We start from the raw sequence: 19,569 nt of genomic DNA, 5'->3' as shown, positions 1-19,569 counted from the left end.
TAATTAAATCCAAAAAAAAAATATACTATACTCATATCTAAATTTTAAATTGGTAGAAAAATCTTTGATCACTATCACTATCACTATCATTATCACTATCCCTCTTATCACTCCAAAATTTTAAATAATTAATAATATACATACTATCCCTCTTATCACTAAAATTTCTTAAATAATTGAAATATACACACTATTAACTTTAACCTTTATTTTATTTTAATCTTACTCTAAATAAAAATCCCTTATCATTATTTATTAATATATTAGTTCACCATAAACTCAAAAATTAATTTGTCCTTCCTTTAAATTAAATTTTCTAAGAACTTAAAAACTTCATAATCATTAAATTATTATATATAAACATCTTATTATATATCAATATCTAGTTATATTTTATATTATATTTGGAGTATTTTTATAATTACATAATTTATATGCTCCAAATCTACAAATTATTTTCATAAGAAAGAAATTTAATTAAATAGTGAATTTAGTAAAAAGAGATTTTGGACTATTTGTATATAGTATAAAGTGATTATATTTGTTGGAAAATAATAGAATAGAATATTTAATTAAATGGTAAATTTAATAATTAGGAAGAAGTTTTTCAAATTTCTTTTAATGTTAAATTTTTCCTTACTAAACATTATATATAAAGTAAATTATGGAAAAATAGTGAAATTTACTAAGTGTAAATATATGCAATTTTATGAAATCTTTTGATATGGATAAAGAAAGAATGTTTTCAAGATAGGTACAAAAGTATACAATAAGATAGCTTATAGTAGTTGCTACAATGAAAAATATAAGTCATGTGAAAAGAAATTATTAAATGTCAATTAAAATAAAGAGATTCATAAAATGAGTGAATGCCAAAAAACTTATACATAGTAGAAATAATCCTCCTTAAGAAAAATACAAATTAATTGGCATTGTAAATTTTCACCCTAAAAAAATGTTAAACATGTTATTAAGAGAAAACACCCTTTATCTTCCTAAATTAGTTTTTAACTTAGAGACACATGTTATTTAGAATTGGACACAAGTTATCATCTTATTAGGAAATACACCTTTCCACTACTATGCCAAGTGTATGTGTAAGGTGTGTGTTACATTTTGTAGTCTTCCCATTATGGTTAATCCTCATAAGTGTCAATTAACAAATGGCATGGTAAATTATTAATAGAGCTTCGTAAAAAATAATTTAAAGAAAGTTTAATCATCAGATTTAGATATGCACAAAAGTTAGTGGTGTGAATTCAATCCATGGATATTGTGACAACAACGAGAATACACTAACATTTTTATTAACCAACATTTGTACAAACTATCCCATTAATATTTTTTATTATTAACCAACTCCAATAATAAGAAATATGCCTATAAACGTAATTAAAAAAAAAAAAAAAGTCTATACTAATATCCCAATATCAAATTCTATACTAATATCCCAATATCCCACCATCAATAGCCAACCGTCATCATTATGTCAATAATCTCCATCACCATGCTCGCCCCATGCTTGCATGCAGATGATCAGCTCTACAACAAAAGATTAGATAGCTACAAATGAAACCCTTCACAGCTCTTCTTGACTCTCAAATGTGGTAGTTGATCCACACAATAGTAGTCGGCTCCAACAACGGCACGAAATAGTTAGATTACTCACGGGGTTATACATAAAACTCAATTTATTTATTATTATTATATGATTTGTTATCATTCAAACATGGGTTATACATAAGACTCAATTTATTTATTATTATTGGTATACGAGGGATTGTAAAACTTTGAATTCTTATTTTCTTTTTAGTGAACTCATGTATGTATTAGTGGAGATTCAATGCAATTTCAAATTAATCTAATTTAAATTTTTTTTTGGAAAGTTATGAAACTTTCAGTCATATTTTTCTTTTTGGAAAGTTATGGAAATTCCAGTCATATTTAAAAAATATTTGGCAAAGAATTTTGTAAATCCAATTATAGTTGTTAAATTTCAAGATTTTAGACTTGCTAGATATTTTTAAATTGTAATTAAAAATAAAATTTATTCCTTTTATTAATTATTAATCGACCACGAGTAATATAACTTAAAATCCATGAAATATACTTGGTGTTTCAACTATTGATCCACGTAAAATCCATTCCGGTGTTTCAACATATTGATTCCAAATTAATCTAATTTATTTTTTTAATGATAATTAGAAAGTATAATTTCTTGCAGTCATTAATTATTGATCGAGCGTTAGTCTCACTTAGTATGCTAATTGGCCAATTACACAGTACGATAACTAAAAGTTTAAAAGTATTATACATAATAATTGTAAGCTAATTGGCCAATTACACGGTACGTGTCACATACCCCGGTAATCTCGCGTGTAAAAGTAGGGAGTTAGAATTTTTTTGTACAAATTACCCACAAGTAATTATCCAATTCACAACTCCACAATTATTCATTAACCATTAGATATAATGTTCATTAGTACATCACTTAAATTGCAATAAAAGGCAGTAAGATGCATAACCATTAACCACCACACTGGTAGTGTAATAACATAAACTGTCACATGAATCTTTGTATCCATTTCATGACTTCCCTAACCATATTAATTAATCTCATACTTGGACATTATGGTTATGCCATCAAATAAAGAACCATCAACATCAAGGATTCATCATCATCAAACTGACACAAAAGGCAATCACACCATTGAACACCAATTTACCCTGGAAACCCTGTAGGGTGAAAACCAGCAAACGTTTAATCTTATTATTAAACGCTCGTGAGGGATTTCACCCCTCACTTAATGGACTATAAGGGATTCCATCCCTTAGCCATTGTTATAAAATCATTACAATGAATTATTATTAAGTTGTCACATAACTAGCTAAAAGCTAATACAGTTTTCATGTAATCTTTTACTTACATATCACCACATACAACACTCTTTGTGGCATGATTGTTCTAGCAATGTACGATTCCGCAACTTGTACTCATCTCCATGGATCGTTAATCCTCTTCCTGCCACAACATTAAACATCACTTTTGTTTGGCTCCAACCGCCATCGCTTCCTGTCAATGTTATCATCAAGCAGCTTTGGCAACAAGATTAGATACCATATTAATCAATCAATAATCAACCTCTAAAAGAGATCTTTTAACATCTACTCATATGCATGAGCAAGAATGACATACTATTTAACTAGTACATACACCCAAGTAAATATTGTTTGACCTCCACAATGTTTATTACCACTAATGCATAATTCCCTTTAAGAGATCTAACTCATTGGTTCTACTAACATGTATAACAAAATCGTTATATCTTCATACATGTAATAAACTAATATTTCTATGCTTAAGCACATATGTTCTTTCAATATAGTTATTTTACGAGAACTCAACATAGTTTCTCTATCATACAAAGAACATAACTCTTATATCACAATGACTATTCCTTGTGCATAAATTAGCTTACTAATGTATAGCCCTTCTTTAATATATGCAACACATATTCCCTTCACTAGATTACTACCATCATTTCATGTAACAAATCTCATACTTCTTTCTTAAAGGAAGTCATTATAACTCCATTTCTTTATCTTCCTATAAGTAAGATCCTCATGCTTTCTCTTTCAAGAAAATATTGGGAATACCCATCTTTATGCATAAAACCAAGAAACAATAACACGGTTAACTTACCCTTTTTATGCACCAGACTAGAAATCGACCCAACTCATCTAGCAAGACATTCTTTTCAAGAGGTTAATATTTCCAAGAAAGTTAACATAATCACTTTCTCTACGTACACACAAAATCATACTTCCACAGTCACAATAGCTACCCTTATGTGCATGCAACATGTGTTTTTCCTAACACAATTACTTTTACTTCAATGCACATAATCTTTTCATGAAACAAGTATGGATTCTCACTATAATATGAACACTATTCATATGTCTTTTAAGGAAAGAACCTCTATTTTGTTTCCAAGAAGACTCTCATAAAAGCCTTCATCTTCATACATGAAGTATGCACTCTTTTTCCGAAAAGAAACTATAGAAATGAATATCTATGTGCCTAGAAACACATCATTAGCTATTTCTTTCATGCATGTAATGCATAATCATTTCACAAGAAACTTAAAGATTAGCTAGTATCACCATGCAATAGCATATATCCCTTTTCAAGAAACCTTTATTAAATAAAAATACATATCTTAATTCAAGGAAAACTTGGCCACTTTTCACACTATGTCCTCAGGACGTTTATATGCTTCACCTTCTTTTCTCAAGAAGATATTTGGGCTATATTTAGGAAGGATTTATTTCCAAGAAAATGACAAGAGACAAGCATTTCTCACACAAGACTTGCATGTAGTATTTCTAAGAAGAACTACCTATTTTCTTTACCAACAAAACATAATCAATCTTTAACTGCATGCATTAACATATTTTATTTACCGAGAAACATATAAAATAATCATATTTTACTGCATGCAATAACATATTTTCTTACCAAGAAAACATATAAAATAATCATTCTTTTACTGCATGCATGAACATATTTTCTTACCAAGAAAACATATAAAATAATCATTCTTTTAATGCATGCACTAAAATTCTTTCTCTATAAAGAATGCAGTTACTTATCTTATCCTTGGCAGCCTCCTTGCCTCCTTCACCTATCAGAACTATGCCTTCAAAGGCCTCTCCCCTCGGCGGTTCGTGTCATGGTTGTAACAAATATCACTGTCTCCCCTATAAATACATCCCTTCATGACCTCGACTTTCATTCGTCCAGGCATCCTTTCTGGGGGATCTTCCCTCTTGGTCGAACGGCATATAGTCACTCGAGGATCTTCTCGCTGATCCTCTTGGTCAAATGGTAGATAGTCACAGTCATGTAGAAATCGACATCGACATGGATATATAATGAAATTCCTGTCAGATCTCGGCATGAGTATTAAGAACTGTTGATCTCTTCATATTCACCTTCAGATCCACCTTGAAAACGGAAGGATGAGCCACCAGATTGTTGTTGCATGCTCTTGCCTATTTTCAAGGAAGCCACTCTGGCCCATTTTTAAGGACGCCACAGTTGCTCCTTCATGAACTCACTCATCTTGTAGGGTCTCTTCAAATCGTTCAGGAGGAGCTACAACAGCTCCCTTCAAAAGCAATGAAAGCTTAGCTAGAAAGGAATCACGAATAAGAGTCACAGCTGCACAAACATACTAAACACCTCGAAAAATGCAAATACTAAAACCTTCTCCGCATAAAAACCAGAGAAAGATTTTGAACACAAGAACCTGGAACCATTCGTTTCTCATCCCGTTTCCAATATCAAGAATCAGTTATTACAGGTGTAGAGGACCAATGGGCTCCACGCACCATTAGCCAAAATATTCCCCTCAATTAGTTTTTACGAATAACAAGAATTAGTTTTTAAACTAATTCGTAATCTTTTAAAAGAATTACTATTTACTCAACTATATAGTTTTACACCGAGTTATTTAGGGATGTTACAGTACGGTAAGATAACAATTCTGGAAATTCTATTGTCATCTTTCTTAATTGAACTCCTCTTAATAAGTGACTACCCTAATTATTTTTCAACCAATAGATAAATTGAAGATATAACAAGGTGTAATTTAAATATATAAAAAATATTTAATGATAATAGATATATATATATATATATATATATATATATATATATATCAATTGTTTTTAGTGTGATTTTTTGGGAGTATTTTTGGTCTAAGTTTTCTAAAATCATAATTATGTCCTAAGGCGTTACTCTTTGAGAACAACTCCCCTACCTTACTCTTTTCCTTCATCTGTGTAATTTTATCTTTCATTAGACAATTGGATTTTTCTCACTGGTTGATTTGACTTATGTACTACCTTGGCGAGGTGGCAACAAATTCGACATTACTTCCTAGGGCATGGATCCAACAGCCATAATCAACTAAGATTGGTTATTTTCATAAGAAACCCTTCCTCAGCTACACTCACCCACCCCGGTCACATTCGCAGCACATCCAACAAAGCTTGGATTTGGTGATTCGATCCTTCATTAATTTTTTATGGAATGCTTGCAGCCAACCCTAGGGCATTGATGTGACAGGGAATTTCTCCTTAATTGTTTCTCTCTGGCATTCATGAAGAAACCAATTCTTATCACAGTTTAGTAGGCTAATTTATTTATGACATTTCTAAGTGTCGACGAGTAGTTGTAATCCTTACTCTCACATATTTTGCTTCCCCATCTAAGCCCCTTCATCCATTCTTCCCCTTATCTACAGATTTTACTAGATACATAGTCTCTCTTACCAGTGTTCATGTGTTCTAGGTTGTTTTGATTCCTGTGACCATGGGTCTGGCCCTGAATACCCATGCCAAACCTTTTGTAAATGTTATTCGTCCATTCATGCCATTGATTGTCAACGTCTTAACATCACTCTGCATTGGAAGCCTACTTGCACTAAATCAGAGTCATATTATATCCATGGAAGGCCCCCAACTAGTGCTTCAAGTAATCGTATTCCATACTTTTGTATTTTTTATTGGCTATCGGCTGGACAAATTACCCCTACTAAGGTGATTCCCAATTCATTTGAATTTGATTTAATTTATTTCATTCATATTTTTTCTTTGCGACATGCAGTCTTCTTTGAATAAATTGATGCATTATTCTTTCATTTGCTTCTTTTATGCGATTTCATATGCTAGGTGTATGATCTACTAGAGAAACCATGGATAAGGGTGGTTCATATGCTATACATTGTTTGTTTATTGTTTAATACTCATACCATTAAAGCCTGCATTTCTTAGAGAGATCAATACAGTTTGAGATGAAAAGTTAACGAGTTTTGTATTGTCTTGGTGGAACACGATTGTCTGATTGTTTCTTATTGCTCAATAGGCAATAAGAGAATGTTAGTAGAACTATTTCACTTTGTACTGGAATGTAGAGCTCTACCCTTGTTGGACTATTAGATGTACAATTCCTTAGCAGTAATAACGTAGTTCTGGCATCTTGCTCTATTGTGGCTATGGCTATCATGGGTTTAAGTCTTGCATCATTTTGGGGTAGAGGATGTAGAATCAGTGACATGCCCACCATAAATTTGTCACAAATAGACATTTCTTTCAAAGAAAAAATTAGTGAAGCATACTCCTAATGAACCAATGAAAAATATTGTACCTTTCACCACAACTTATACCTACCAACACAGCTTATTCATACTGTAAAAGTGATGCAATCAATCTCCGTGTATTCATATAGTAAAATTAATAGAATCCATCACTGTAAATTAAGCATGTTGTATTATTATTTTTATCCCGTAAGTTCTGGCATCTTGATCTGTTGTGGCTATGGCTATCATGGGTTTAAGTCTTGCATCATTTTGGGGTAGATGGTGTTAGGATATTCCGACACATAGGATATAGTTAAGTTCAACTTGGTCTAGTGTAGAGTTAGGTATAGAGTTAGGTAAAGTGTGTTTCTTTACCGTTGTACATTTTGTAACTTACAATCCGACGGTCACGATATGTAGTGATTCGACGATTCACTCTCTCCTCAGTATTACCGACACTTGATCCGTGGCTTGACACCCGATTGGTCCATGAGTTCTATTTAAAGCGCATGGAGGGTCATTGTTCGGGTAATCCGTGCATGAGAGAAGCTTATGTAAATTTTCATTCTTTGATTAATAAATTTCCTGTAGTAGCCACGTTGCCGCAGGCCGTGGATTGTTTCCCTCTTTGAGGGTTTTAACCACGTCAAAAATACCGGTGTATTGATCTGTGATCTGGTTGTGAGCGGTGTCCTTTTGGTGTTCTTTCTGAGGAACTTACCCTGTAAATTCCTACATGGTATCAGAGCTATTTGAGGGCTGCGTCCGTTGGTGATCCAAATCTGAAGCCGGTAGAACTGCATCCGACTGCCGTTTCCTAGATCTGTTGTTTCTGACTGCTTTCGGGTCAAGAGGACTGCTCTGTTGTGTTCAGAGCATCTGTTCCAGTGAGGAACCCCTTTCGTTTCATGCGAAAAGGTTTCCGGTAGCCCTAGCTGCGTCATTTTTAAGATCTGGAGGTATACAGTCTTTATTTGCAGTTTACTGTTATTTTCTCTCTGCTTATTTCGGTTTCGGTTTATTTAGTTTTTTTTTAACCAGATCTATACCTTTCATTTCTGCGTATGCTCTTTGCCCTGTGACTCTATGCGATCTGGGCAAATCATAAACAGAAAGGAAGGATTTTTCTCATGCGTATGCTCTTTTCCCTGCACCTTAGTGTGATCTCGGAAAATCAAAAACATTGAGAAAAATATTTAGTTTTTCGGCTAAAGCTAACTTTGAGCCGCAAGGTTCATTTTTTAAAATATCTAGTTTTTTGGCTAAAGCTAACTTCGAGCCATAAGGTTTGTTTTCTTTGCATGTCCGTGTTGGGTTTTGTGTTTTGTGTTTTGTAGGGAAAAAGAGCTTTCTCAAGGCAAGCATGCAAACCAAGGCCCCCCCCCCCCTCTCTCTCTCTCTCTCTCTCTCTCTCAAATTTTTTGTATAGATCAATTGGTTCAAAGCTATTTTAAGAGAGTAGAGGTCTTGGGTTCAAGTCTCCATTTTGTGGGGGCAGATTTTTTCATTCCCGCACATTCGCGTACTTTGCCGGCAACTTCAACAATTTTTTTTCAAAAAGCCATAACTTCTTCATCCGGAAGCCTTTTTCAAAGCTGTTTTTTTTAAAACTGCCTAATTTTTCGAGATCTATCCATTGGAACACTTACTTTCAGCATCTCCAGCTTCAGTTTTTTTTTAAAATGGAAAGTCCATGCCAAGTCATTCTTGACAGCACTAACTACTTCCAATGGATAGCCTACATCGAAGATTTACTTAGAAGTAAAGGTCTCTACAAAATAGCCACAGACCAAGAGAAGAAACCAAAAGATGAAGACAAGGCTGCAAAATGGGAAAATAGACAAGATCAAACACGTGGTTTGATAGGGATGTCTATTTCTCCTGGTCTTAGATTCCATATTGCAGAACTTGAGACTCCTCATGAAGCATTGGAACAACTCACTAAAGTTTTTGGGATTAAAAATGAAATTAGAGCCCATCAACTTGAAAATGAGTTGCTTACATTGGATCCTAATATTTTTTCTTGCATTGAAGATTTCTTGTCCAAATTCAAGACCCTTAGATATCTCTTGGAAGGTGTTAAGGTTAAGAAAGAAGATAGTAACCTTATTTATTCCATCCTTACTAAGTTGGGACCAGCCTACTCTGTATTTCTTTCCACTTTCCATTCTACAAGGGAAGCTTTCATTTGTCAAGGAAAAGACTACAAGGCCCCTTCCTTTGACTCCTTTTGTGATTCTTTAATAAGAGAACAAGAAAAACTCTTACACCTTGGTCTTCTTAATCTTGGAAACTCTTCCAAGAAAGTGTTAGCCACCCAGCAGCAACCAAATTCAAAGAATCCTAAGAAGTCATATCCTAAAAAGAATGGTCCTAAACCAAACAAGGGTCCTAAGCAAACTCAACCTCAAAATGAAAGATCATTTCAGCAAAATGATAAGACCAATAAAAACAAATGGAAGAAGACTGATAGACATTGTAACTTTTGTAATCGAGATGGCCACTTAGAATCTAAATGCTTTAAGAAGATGGAAGCCTTGGAAGCCGCAATGAAGAAACATAACATCCATGTGGAGCATTCTTCAACTTCAACTTCAACTTCATCTTCAGGAATGGCACTTTCTGCATGTCGCTGTCAATCATCTCAGTCTGGTTATGCATTAAATGTATCTTCTTCTTCTCATTCTCATGAGTGGCTCATTGATTTTGGAGCCTCTTATCACATGGCCAAAAACCAAGCCATGTTCTCTTCTTTAAATGATTGTAACACCAAAAATATATATGTTGGTGATGATAGATCTCTTAATGTTGTAGGGACTGGAACTGTTCATCTAGACAATGGTCAGTTTAATGATGTATTATGTGTTCCAACCTTATCCTGCAACCTTCTATCTGTATATCAGATAACTCATTCAGGTGAAGGTAAAATTGTTGAATTTTCACCTCATGATGTTGTAATCAAGGATCTGAGAGATCCTAAACAGATTCTAGCTACTGGTATTGCTGATGATTCCACAAGGTTGTATAAGTTTCACAACTTTGGGTCATCAAATCTTCCCTCAGTATTTGTTGCTCATAATGATGAAGTGAGCAAACTTTGGCATGAGCGATTTGGTCACTTAAACTATCGCTCCCTTCAGCATCTATGTAAAGAAAATATGGTGACAGGTCTTCCTATGGTATCTTGTAGAGATGGTGTTTGTTCCGGATGTGTACTTGGAAAACATCATCGGGACAGTTTTGAAAAACGTGCCTCTTGGCACGCCTCAGCCCCCTTACAGCTTGTGCACAGTGATTTATGTGGTCCACTTCCTATTGCTTCATTCTCTGGCTGCAAGTGTTTCTTAACTTTCATTGATGATTTCTCCAGACGCACTTGGGTATACTTCTTAAAACTCAAGAGCGAAGTATTTAACACATTTTTGGCCTTCAAAGCCTTTGTTGAAAAACAATCTGGACATCAAATTCTTAAGCTAAGAACTGATAATGGTGGAGAATATGTTAAAAACACCTTCATCAACTTTTGCACCGAAAATGGAATTCAAATGCAACATATTGTTCCATACACTCCACAACAAAATGGTGTAGCTGAAAGGAAAAATCACACCTTAAAGGAAATGGCTAATTGTATGCTGCAATCTAGAGGAATCAGTCTTAGTTTTTGGGCCGAAGCAATTAATTGTGAAAATTATATAATCAATCGCACTCCTATTAAGGTTCTAAAGAATATCACTCCAGAAGAAGCTTGGAGTTCCATTAAACCAGATGTAAGTCACTTTCGTGTTTTTGGAAGTGAAGCATGGGCCCATATTCCAGATGAAAAGCATAAAGCTTTAGAACCTAAGAGTGAGAAATGTACTTTTGTTGGATATTCTGAAGATGTAAAAGGTTATAGACTTATTCCATTTAAGTCCAAAAATGTTATCATTAGAAGAGATGTAAAATTTGATGAAAATAAATCGGCCTGCGAGCCTAGTCCGGCGGATGTGCCACCTCTTCCTATCTCTTCTACTTTTGAAAGCATTTCTTCTTCAGATGATGAAAGTGAGGATGATAATCCTCCCCCACCTTCTCAGGATCCTCAACTTCTAAGATGGGTCCGTGCTACTCGGGATGCAGCAGGTGATCTTGCCAGTGATCCTACAGATCAGTGATGTACACGTTCTCAGTTTGAAAGAGCCTCTTCTTTACTGGCTCAAGCTCCAGTAAATCATGATCCTGACACTTTTACAGAAGCTTCAGGCCATCCACATTGGGAAGCAGCTATGAATGAAGAATAGCATTCATTGTTGACAAATGATACATGGGATCTTGTTCCTCTACCAAAGGGATGCAAACTTGTTAGATGTAAATGGGTTTACAGAACCAAGTATGGACCAGATGGGAAAGTTGACAAACATAAAGCTCGTCTTGTTGCTAAGGGTTTTTCACAGGTTGAAGGCATTGACTACACTGAAACCTTCTCCCCTGTTGCCAAAATGAACTCTATCCGCCTTGTTCTTTCCCTTGTTGCCTCTTTAAAATGGGAAGTCCATCAGATGGATGTTAAATCTGCCTTCTTGCATGGGGACTTGCATGAAGAAATCTATATGGAACAACCCATTGGCTTCATCCAAACAGACTCCAGCCTTGTATGTCAACTTAAGAAATCTCTCTATGGTCTCAATCAAGCTCCTCGGGCTTGGTATGCCAAAATGGATAGCTTTCTTTTAGAATCTGGCTTTTCTCGGTGTTATTCTGACAATACTGTCTACACCAAGAAAGTGGACAACTCTCTTATCATCCTTGTTCTTTATGTTGATGATCTTATTCTTACTGGTAGTGATCCCAACCTTATCAACCATGTGAAGTCCAGCCTTTAAAAGAAATTTGAAATGACAAACTTAGGACACTTACACTATTTTCTCGGTCTTCAAGTCTTGCAATCCAAGGAGGGTATTTCCCTTTCCCAGTCCAAGTATGCTTGTGATATTCTTCGTCATTTTCACATGGAAGATTGTAAGCCAGCCCCTTCTCCCTTTCAGTCTGGAGTCAAACTTTCAGTCTCTTGTACTTTTCCTGAAGTTGATGCTACCTTATACCGTCAACTTGTAGGAAAACTCTTGTATTTAACCCATACTCGTCCTGATCTTTCCTTTGTTGTTGGCCTTGTTGCTCGTTTTATGCAAAACCCCCGTGAAAGTCATTGGAAAGCAGCCAAAAGAATACTTCGTTATGTTCGAGGTACAGTACAGTTTGGGATTCATTACAGTGCCAAAGCAGCTCCTCTATTAGTTGGTTTCATTGATTCTGATTGGGCTGGTGACCCTGATGATCGGAAGTCTACTGCCGGTTATGTCTTCACTCTTGGTTCAGGACCTATTACATGGGCTTGTAAGAAACAGGCTTCCATTTCTCTTTCGTCAGCAGAAGCAGAGTATCGTGGTGCCGTGGAAGCTAGTAAGGAAGCCTTGTGGCTTCATCAGATCCTATCAGAGTTTGGCTTTGAGCAGCAGCATCCAACCACACTTTGGTGTGATAATCAAAGTGCCATTCAGCTATGCAAAGATCTAGTCCAGCATCAGTGCAGCAAACACATTGAACTACACATGCACTTCATCAGAAAGCTCATTCATGACCATGTTCTTGAAGTGCAATATTGTTCAACAGATGATCAGGTTGCAGACATCTTCACAAAGGCTCTCACAGAGGCGAAGTTCACTAAACTTCGATATATGCTTGGAGTTCAGGAAGTTGTCACTAAGGGGGGATAGGCTCTAGTGCCTCCTTCCTTCTCCTATTGTGTCATATTTGTAAATCCTTCAATCCTATCCCAAGTTTTTCTTAAGGGGGGATGTTAGGATATTCCGACACATAGGATATAGTTAAGTTCAACTTGGTCTAGTGTAGAGTTAGGTATAGAGTTAGGTAAAGTGTGTTTCTTTACCGTTGTACATTTTGTAACTTACAATCCGACGGTCACGATATGTTGTGATCTGACGGTTCACTCTCTCCTCGGTATTACCGACACTTGATCCATGGCTTGACACCCGATTGGTCCATGAGTTCTATTTAAAGCGCATGGAGGGTCATTGTTCGGGTAATCCGTGCATGAGAGAAGCTTATGTAAATTTTCATTCTTTGATTAATAAATTGCCTGTAGTAGCCACGTTGGCGCAGGCCGTGGACTGTTTCCCTCTTTGAGGGTTTTAACCACGTCAAAAATACTGGTGTATTGATCTGTGATCTGGTTGTGAGCAGTGTCCTTTTGGTGTTCTTTCTGAGGAACTTACCCTGTAAATTCCTACAGGTGATGTAGAATTAGATACATGCCCATCAAAGTTTTTTCACAACTAGGTACTTCTTCCAAAGCAAAAACTAGTAATGCATACTCCTAAAGAATAACCAATGAAAAATATTGTACCTTCCACCACAACTTATACCTACCAACACAGCTTATTCATACTGTAAAAGTGATCCAATCAATCTCCATGTATTCATACAGTAAAAGTAATAGAATCAATCTCTATAAACATGATGTATTATTAAGTTTATCCTATATATCCATTTGTGCCTTTCCAAGCCACAGATGAAAACATAATAGAATAGTGGGTTTAATCTTCACTATATAATATTGAAGGAGTAACTAGAAATTTTGTTGTCGGTCCAACTTAAGAGTAAATATAGTTCGTCAGGACTAGTTTGGCTCATTGAAACATCCCTTTTAAGATTGTAGTAAAACCATGAGGGGAATATTATTACATTTAAACATTACCATAATGATTTTGGTCGATACAAAGATAAATTCCTCCAACATGTGTATGCAATTTGAAAATATTAAATGCCTTGACTGTTAAATATTTTTCATAGTACAGTTTACCTAGAAAATGTTGCTCTGGATACTCTCCTCAATTTCTGATTTCTATGCAGGTCGAGGTCGAGAAAATTTAGAATGGATTGTGTGACAGAAAATAGCAATGCTTTATCAGTTGCAGAATCTTCCAAAGAATACTCGTTCTGTTATCAATCTTTTGCTCCCAAAACTAGAGGTAACTTCCTATTGTTTTTCCACATATGTTTATTTCTTTTTTTCCTTCCTTGTGCTTTAACACTAATCCCTTATTTTCTTTTGCGGGTTTAAATAGGCATGAATGGAGAACAACATACAAGTTTGCAGCTGCAGAGGTAATTTTAAGAGTTTCAAAATTATTTAACCTCTAAGTGGGTTTTCCTTCCTTACTCTAAGAAACACAAATCTAAACAGGTTTCAGTTATGGATGCTAGATTGCCTTATTGTTCTCTTTGGATTTGGCTTTCCTAAATATTACAATTTTATGGCGCGGATGGGGTTCCAGGTTCCATCTAAATCGTTTCTTATTATTTCCTACCGGTCAAAACTGAGTTTCCCTGACTGGTTTGGGCTCGGGTCTCATGTTCATTATGTCATTTCTGAAAGCCTTCAAAGTGATGGATAAGGATTTGTGGTTGCATCCTTCAATTGACTGATTTTGTAGTGGAGCTACTTTAATAACTTTCATGAAGCGGGACATAAATTAAAAAAACCAAGAAGTATATTTGTGGGCTATTTTATTACCTTTTTTCACATTATCGAGCAGGGAGAAGACTTGGTAATTGGTAATGTTAGAGACTCGAGAGCAGTTATGGGTATTAGAGTTCAAGACAATTCATTTTCAGTAGTGCAGTTGACTGTGGATTTGAAACCCAATCTCCCAAGTACGTGTTCCCGTAAATGGTGAGGGTGATTTAGTCGTACAATTTATTTAGATGTATCCAAGGATGTTTCTTCGTTAAGACATACAATCTTCTCTTAATTCTGATACTTTTCTTTTGCTGAGACCTTTTGTTTCATGATTTCCTATATTATTGACAAGTTTCAATCAAGTATGCTTTACAACACTGTATTGCCCAGAAAAAAATTTCTTCATGAAAAAACATTGTAGAATTCTCTCAGTGCGGGCCAATTACTAGACCTCTTCTTTTAGTTGAAATAACTTCCATGAATGCATTTAAAGATCTCTTTGAGGCTTGCTAACAAGCAGGACTTGGGAAATACTTTCATAATATTGCTACCAAGAAATGGAAGAGATGAAAAGCTAACAGAGGCAAGAATCAAATTCATGAATATTCTCAACCAGAACCCAAACTCTCAAGGTAGCACCTTAAAATCCTTGAGGACCTATAAATATGTTGGTAAGCTTCTTGTGGATTCTGGAATCATCATTGACACAATGATAAGTATGAAATCTCAAACTCCTTTAACTCGATGCACCCAAACAACTACATGCATTTCCAAACTTTCTGGACACAATCAACTTGAAACAACTTGATGCACAGTCATATAAACCCATTTTGTAGTCTCCTTAATCATTTGATCATCACATGACAAGCATTCATCAATAAAATCATTGTAAAAGGCATACTGTCGCAGCAACGGTGCAAAATTTGAACCCAATGTATCAGCCAAGTCACCTAGGAACCTAACTGCAGCCTTTGTTACTTGCTCATCCCTGCATTAACATGTATGAAAATATAAATGTCTATCAAAATTATGAGAATGAAGCTTAGGTAAACATAACTAGCACTGAAGACCTTATCTGTAATTTTGATACAAATTAAGATATTGAAAAAACTTAAACCAATGATAATTACAAAAATGACAGCTCATCAAAAACTACTAAATACAAAAATCATCTAGTTGAAACAGAACTTGATTCTTACATGTCTTTTTCTTGATAAATACTCTTGAGGAATTGCAAAATGTGACCTGCATAAGGCATCAACAACTCAACCTTCTGTGAATTTTTGAAACCTTGGAAAATCCCTGAATAAGCTTCTAGAATTCCATTATGTAGTTGATTATTGTATTCAATTATTTCATCATCTCTACTACACTCTGAAGCATATGCATCACATATATTAAGAATTTCTCAAATTTGGGTCCGTGAACCAATGCAATACCTCTAAAGCATGAGAATATTGGAGGCTTAATGGATCGGTGCAACTGGTTGACTGAATGATCTTTAAGAATCTATGTTATAATACCATCACAGAAAGGTAGAACATTGTCATCCAATGCTCCACATATATCACTAACCACACCAATAGTAATAACACAAACCTGGTATTCTTCAAATTTTTGGAGACGCTTCTCTAAATAGCAGTAGAATTATGGAATGTATTTTCTAAATTATACACCTATTGTGTATGCAAGAGCTCCTATTGCCAACATTACTTCCTCATGAATAGTGGCACTCCAATAGGAAAATACCCTCAAGAAAAGATTCATCATTTAATGAACATATTTTAGAATACCATACTTAGTTGACTCGGAAGCACACAATTTTTGAATGAACACTTGCTAGCGACCACATAGAAGTGCTTGCAAATCATTTTGTTTTTATTCTTCTCTTGATGATAGTTTCCACATATCCAAAGTTTCATTAAGCTTAAGCATGATGACAGGAACAATTTGCATAAAAATAGTTGTTGCATATTTAGTTGAACATCGAACAACCTCATTCAATGTCTCATATGATGCAATCCACAACCTATATTCACTTGTGGCCTCCCTAAGTGTTGCATCAAGGAGAGCCTCAACAATGTTCTTATAAAACAGAGATAGTGGAGAAGATTTTCCCCTGCATCTTCATAGCCTTGGGCCAGGAAATACAATGCACCACAAACATTTTCAGCAACATTCAGTGCATCCTTCAAGCTTTCAAGTAGCACTGATAGGATATGTGGGAAATTTAACTGTGTGATTATGGGTGTCTCCATTGTTGAGCCATGTAAAAATTCAAATATTCTCCCTAGGGTCCATGTAGTTGTGTCCTTAACATGACTATTCTCATTGTTCATAGCATTGAGAATAAAGTTGAGAGCAACATTGACAAGATGAGTAATATTATCAGGTGATGGACCCTCCAAAATTGATCCAAAGGCATAAGTAGTTGCCTCTTTGACATCTCCAATCTAGATTTGGTATGTTTTTTTCTACAAATGACAAAACAAGAATGATGGCCAAGTTATGCAAGCTCATCATGTAAATGGTGAGGGTGATTTAGTCATACAATTTGTTTAGTTGTATCGAGGGATGGTTCTTGGTTAAGACATACAATCTTCTCTTGATTCTGATATATATATTTTTTTTGCTGAGACCTTTTGTTTCATGATTTCCTATTATTATTCACAAGTTTCAATCATGTATGCTTTACAATACTGTATTTCCCAAAAAAGATTGCTTCATGACAAAACTTTGTAGACTTCTCTCACTGCAGGCCAATTACCAGACCTCCTCTTTTAGCTGAAATGATTTCCATGAGAGTTTGACAATCTTTGTATTCTTATCCCTTGGTGCTAGTCAATTAGCAGACCTCCCTTTTTAGCTGAAATGATTTTCATAACAGTTTATATTAACAGTGAAAAATTACAAGTTTATTGCTCTTCTGAAAAAAATGATTGGTCTAACATTTCGACATTGATCCTTCTACCTCAAGAGGGTTTTGAACAAAAGAATTCCCTCTAAGACTAGCCTATACACGCAAATTCCCTATAAATATAAATTATCAGCAAGATTATTCAAATACAATTGAGTTTAGCTTTTCTGAAGAGACAAATGTTGTCTATTGATAATTTGATACCTATGGAATTTTTTTGAATTGGTTGTTTACAAATTTTCTTTAACCCATGTGTTTTGGTAGATTGAAAGTCTGTATATTTATCCATAACCATGTTTTTTCATGTGTAATAGAACACTATATGGTTATTAGTTTGTTTGAATTTTCTTATGTTATTGTATGGGACATCTTGTGCAACTCTTAAGTGACATAATTTAAGCAACAAATTAGACTTTGATTATTGTGTTGGTTAGTGTTGATGGTGCTGGACCTACCAACATGTCAGGGGATATCCACGGTAAGAAGTCCCAATTAGACCTTAGACCATTTGGTGTAGGAGTCCCAACAGTGAGTCATACGGTAATGCCTTGACCGTGGTTTTGCACAGAGGCAATTAAGATGTCCCTGTTGGTAGCAAGGGTGTGATAGTTATAGTGAGTCAAGGAAGGTGCATGATGAGTTCTAACACATGGAGGGTCAGGTGAGTGTGCCGCTTGGAAACATGTGATAACATGTAGTTAAGAAGGGAACGCATGAGCAACGATGGATCACAACATGGAAGGCAAGTTAGCTAGCAATCCAAAGTTATGGTTAAACCAACAACACATTTCAAAAAGATACATACATACATATATAAAAAGCTACACATGTATGCGTAAGAAAATAGATACATATATCATTCAGAGTACTCAAGATAGTTGGAATACAATACAACACATGCATGAAACGTGTTGGCTCTGTTATATTACGAAGTGTAAGTTCCTGTCATACAATACATCCATGTCCAACCACTAGTTCCAAGAGCGGAATGTTACATCCACAACCGCCTGCTCCTCCAGAGAGATATACTAGCTCTGCACAGTGGAGAAGCCAAGGCGTGTTACAATACTATCCAAGCTCTCTCTAAGATAGTCTTATTGGAAGTTTCGCTGACCAAAATCCTATACAATTAGTTATGAGGGACTATTTATAGTGAAGGGTGGGGTGGCCCTTCACATTCCCCTTTGTGACATTTCATCTACCCTCAAGACTCTTTATCTACTCTATGACTGTTACATCCAACTATCGACACTTGAACTTACACTTGAAAATATGTTACATTACAATGCACATGTACCCATGTGAAACAAAATGGCTTGAGCAAGCCATGCAAGACATCACTATGACTCAGACAACTGTTGGAAGACCAACACTTTGACATCCTCATGGTGGTTGACAGTAGCGAACTGATGCCAAGATCCATGTACTCTAAGGTGACATCTTTCTGGAACCTAACTCTTGCCTCCATAGCATCTGGGTACACTGCTCGGGCTCCTCTGTCCAACTCATCTGATAGCATACACATCATTGTCTTGAGTGCGACTGGACCAGCAACATACTTGTGCATGTTGTCTGCATTGATTGACAAGTTTGGGATGGTGGCTATGTGCATCAACTCATCAAAGTATGAGTCAAGCTCTAGTCGGACCTATACCTTTGTCTTCACCTGAGTGAGTGTCCCAATATATGGGATCACATGTACACGCACAACAACATCCATACTCTTGAATACACATGCATGGGAAGCTTGTAGACTAGCGATGAGCTGCGGGAGCTCTTCATAGTTCTGAATCTAACTCCAAATGTGTGCCTTCAGCTCAACCGCTCCGGGCTTCATCATCTTAGGCAAGTGAAGTGGGGCTCCCTTGTATCTCATCATCCATGTTTGCATGTAATCAACAGTAGCATGCATGTTCGACAAGATACACACTCTTCTAGCACATCATTGCTGCTATCCATTGAGATGAATGACTACCTTATACACGGTA

General features: G+C 35.6%; 1 pseudogene; it reads right to left on the bottom strand.

Moving 5' to 3' along the window:
- Positions 1 to 15,453: 15,453 nt before the first annotated feature.
- On the bottom strand, positions 15,454 to 17,184 carry LOC149181272 (importin subunit beta-1 pseudogene; annotated as a pseudogene).
- Between the last annotated feature and the right edge of the window lie 2,385 nt (positions 17,185 to 19,569).

Source organism: Pinus tabuliformis, chromosome 3_2, assembly GCF_031772625.1.
Source record: "Pinus tabuliformis cultivar Carrire ecotype Pingquan chromosome 3_2, CPIR1, whole genome shotgun sequence".
In the NCBI taxonomy this organism is placed as follows: Eukaryota; Viridiplantae; Streptophyta; class Pinopsida; order Pinales; family Pinaceae; genus Pinus; species Pinus tabuliformis.
The sequence above is the reverse complement of the archived record's forward strand: the minus strand, read 5'-3'. Positions and strand labels throughout refer to the sequence as shown.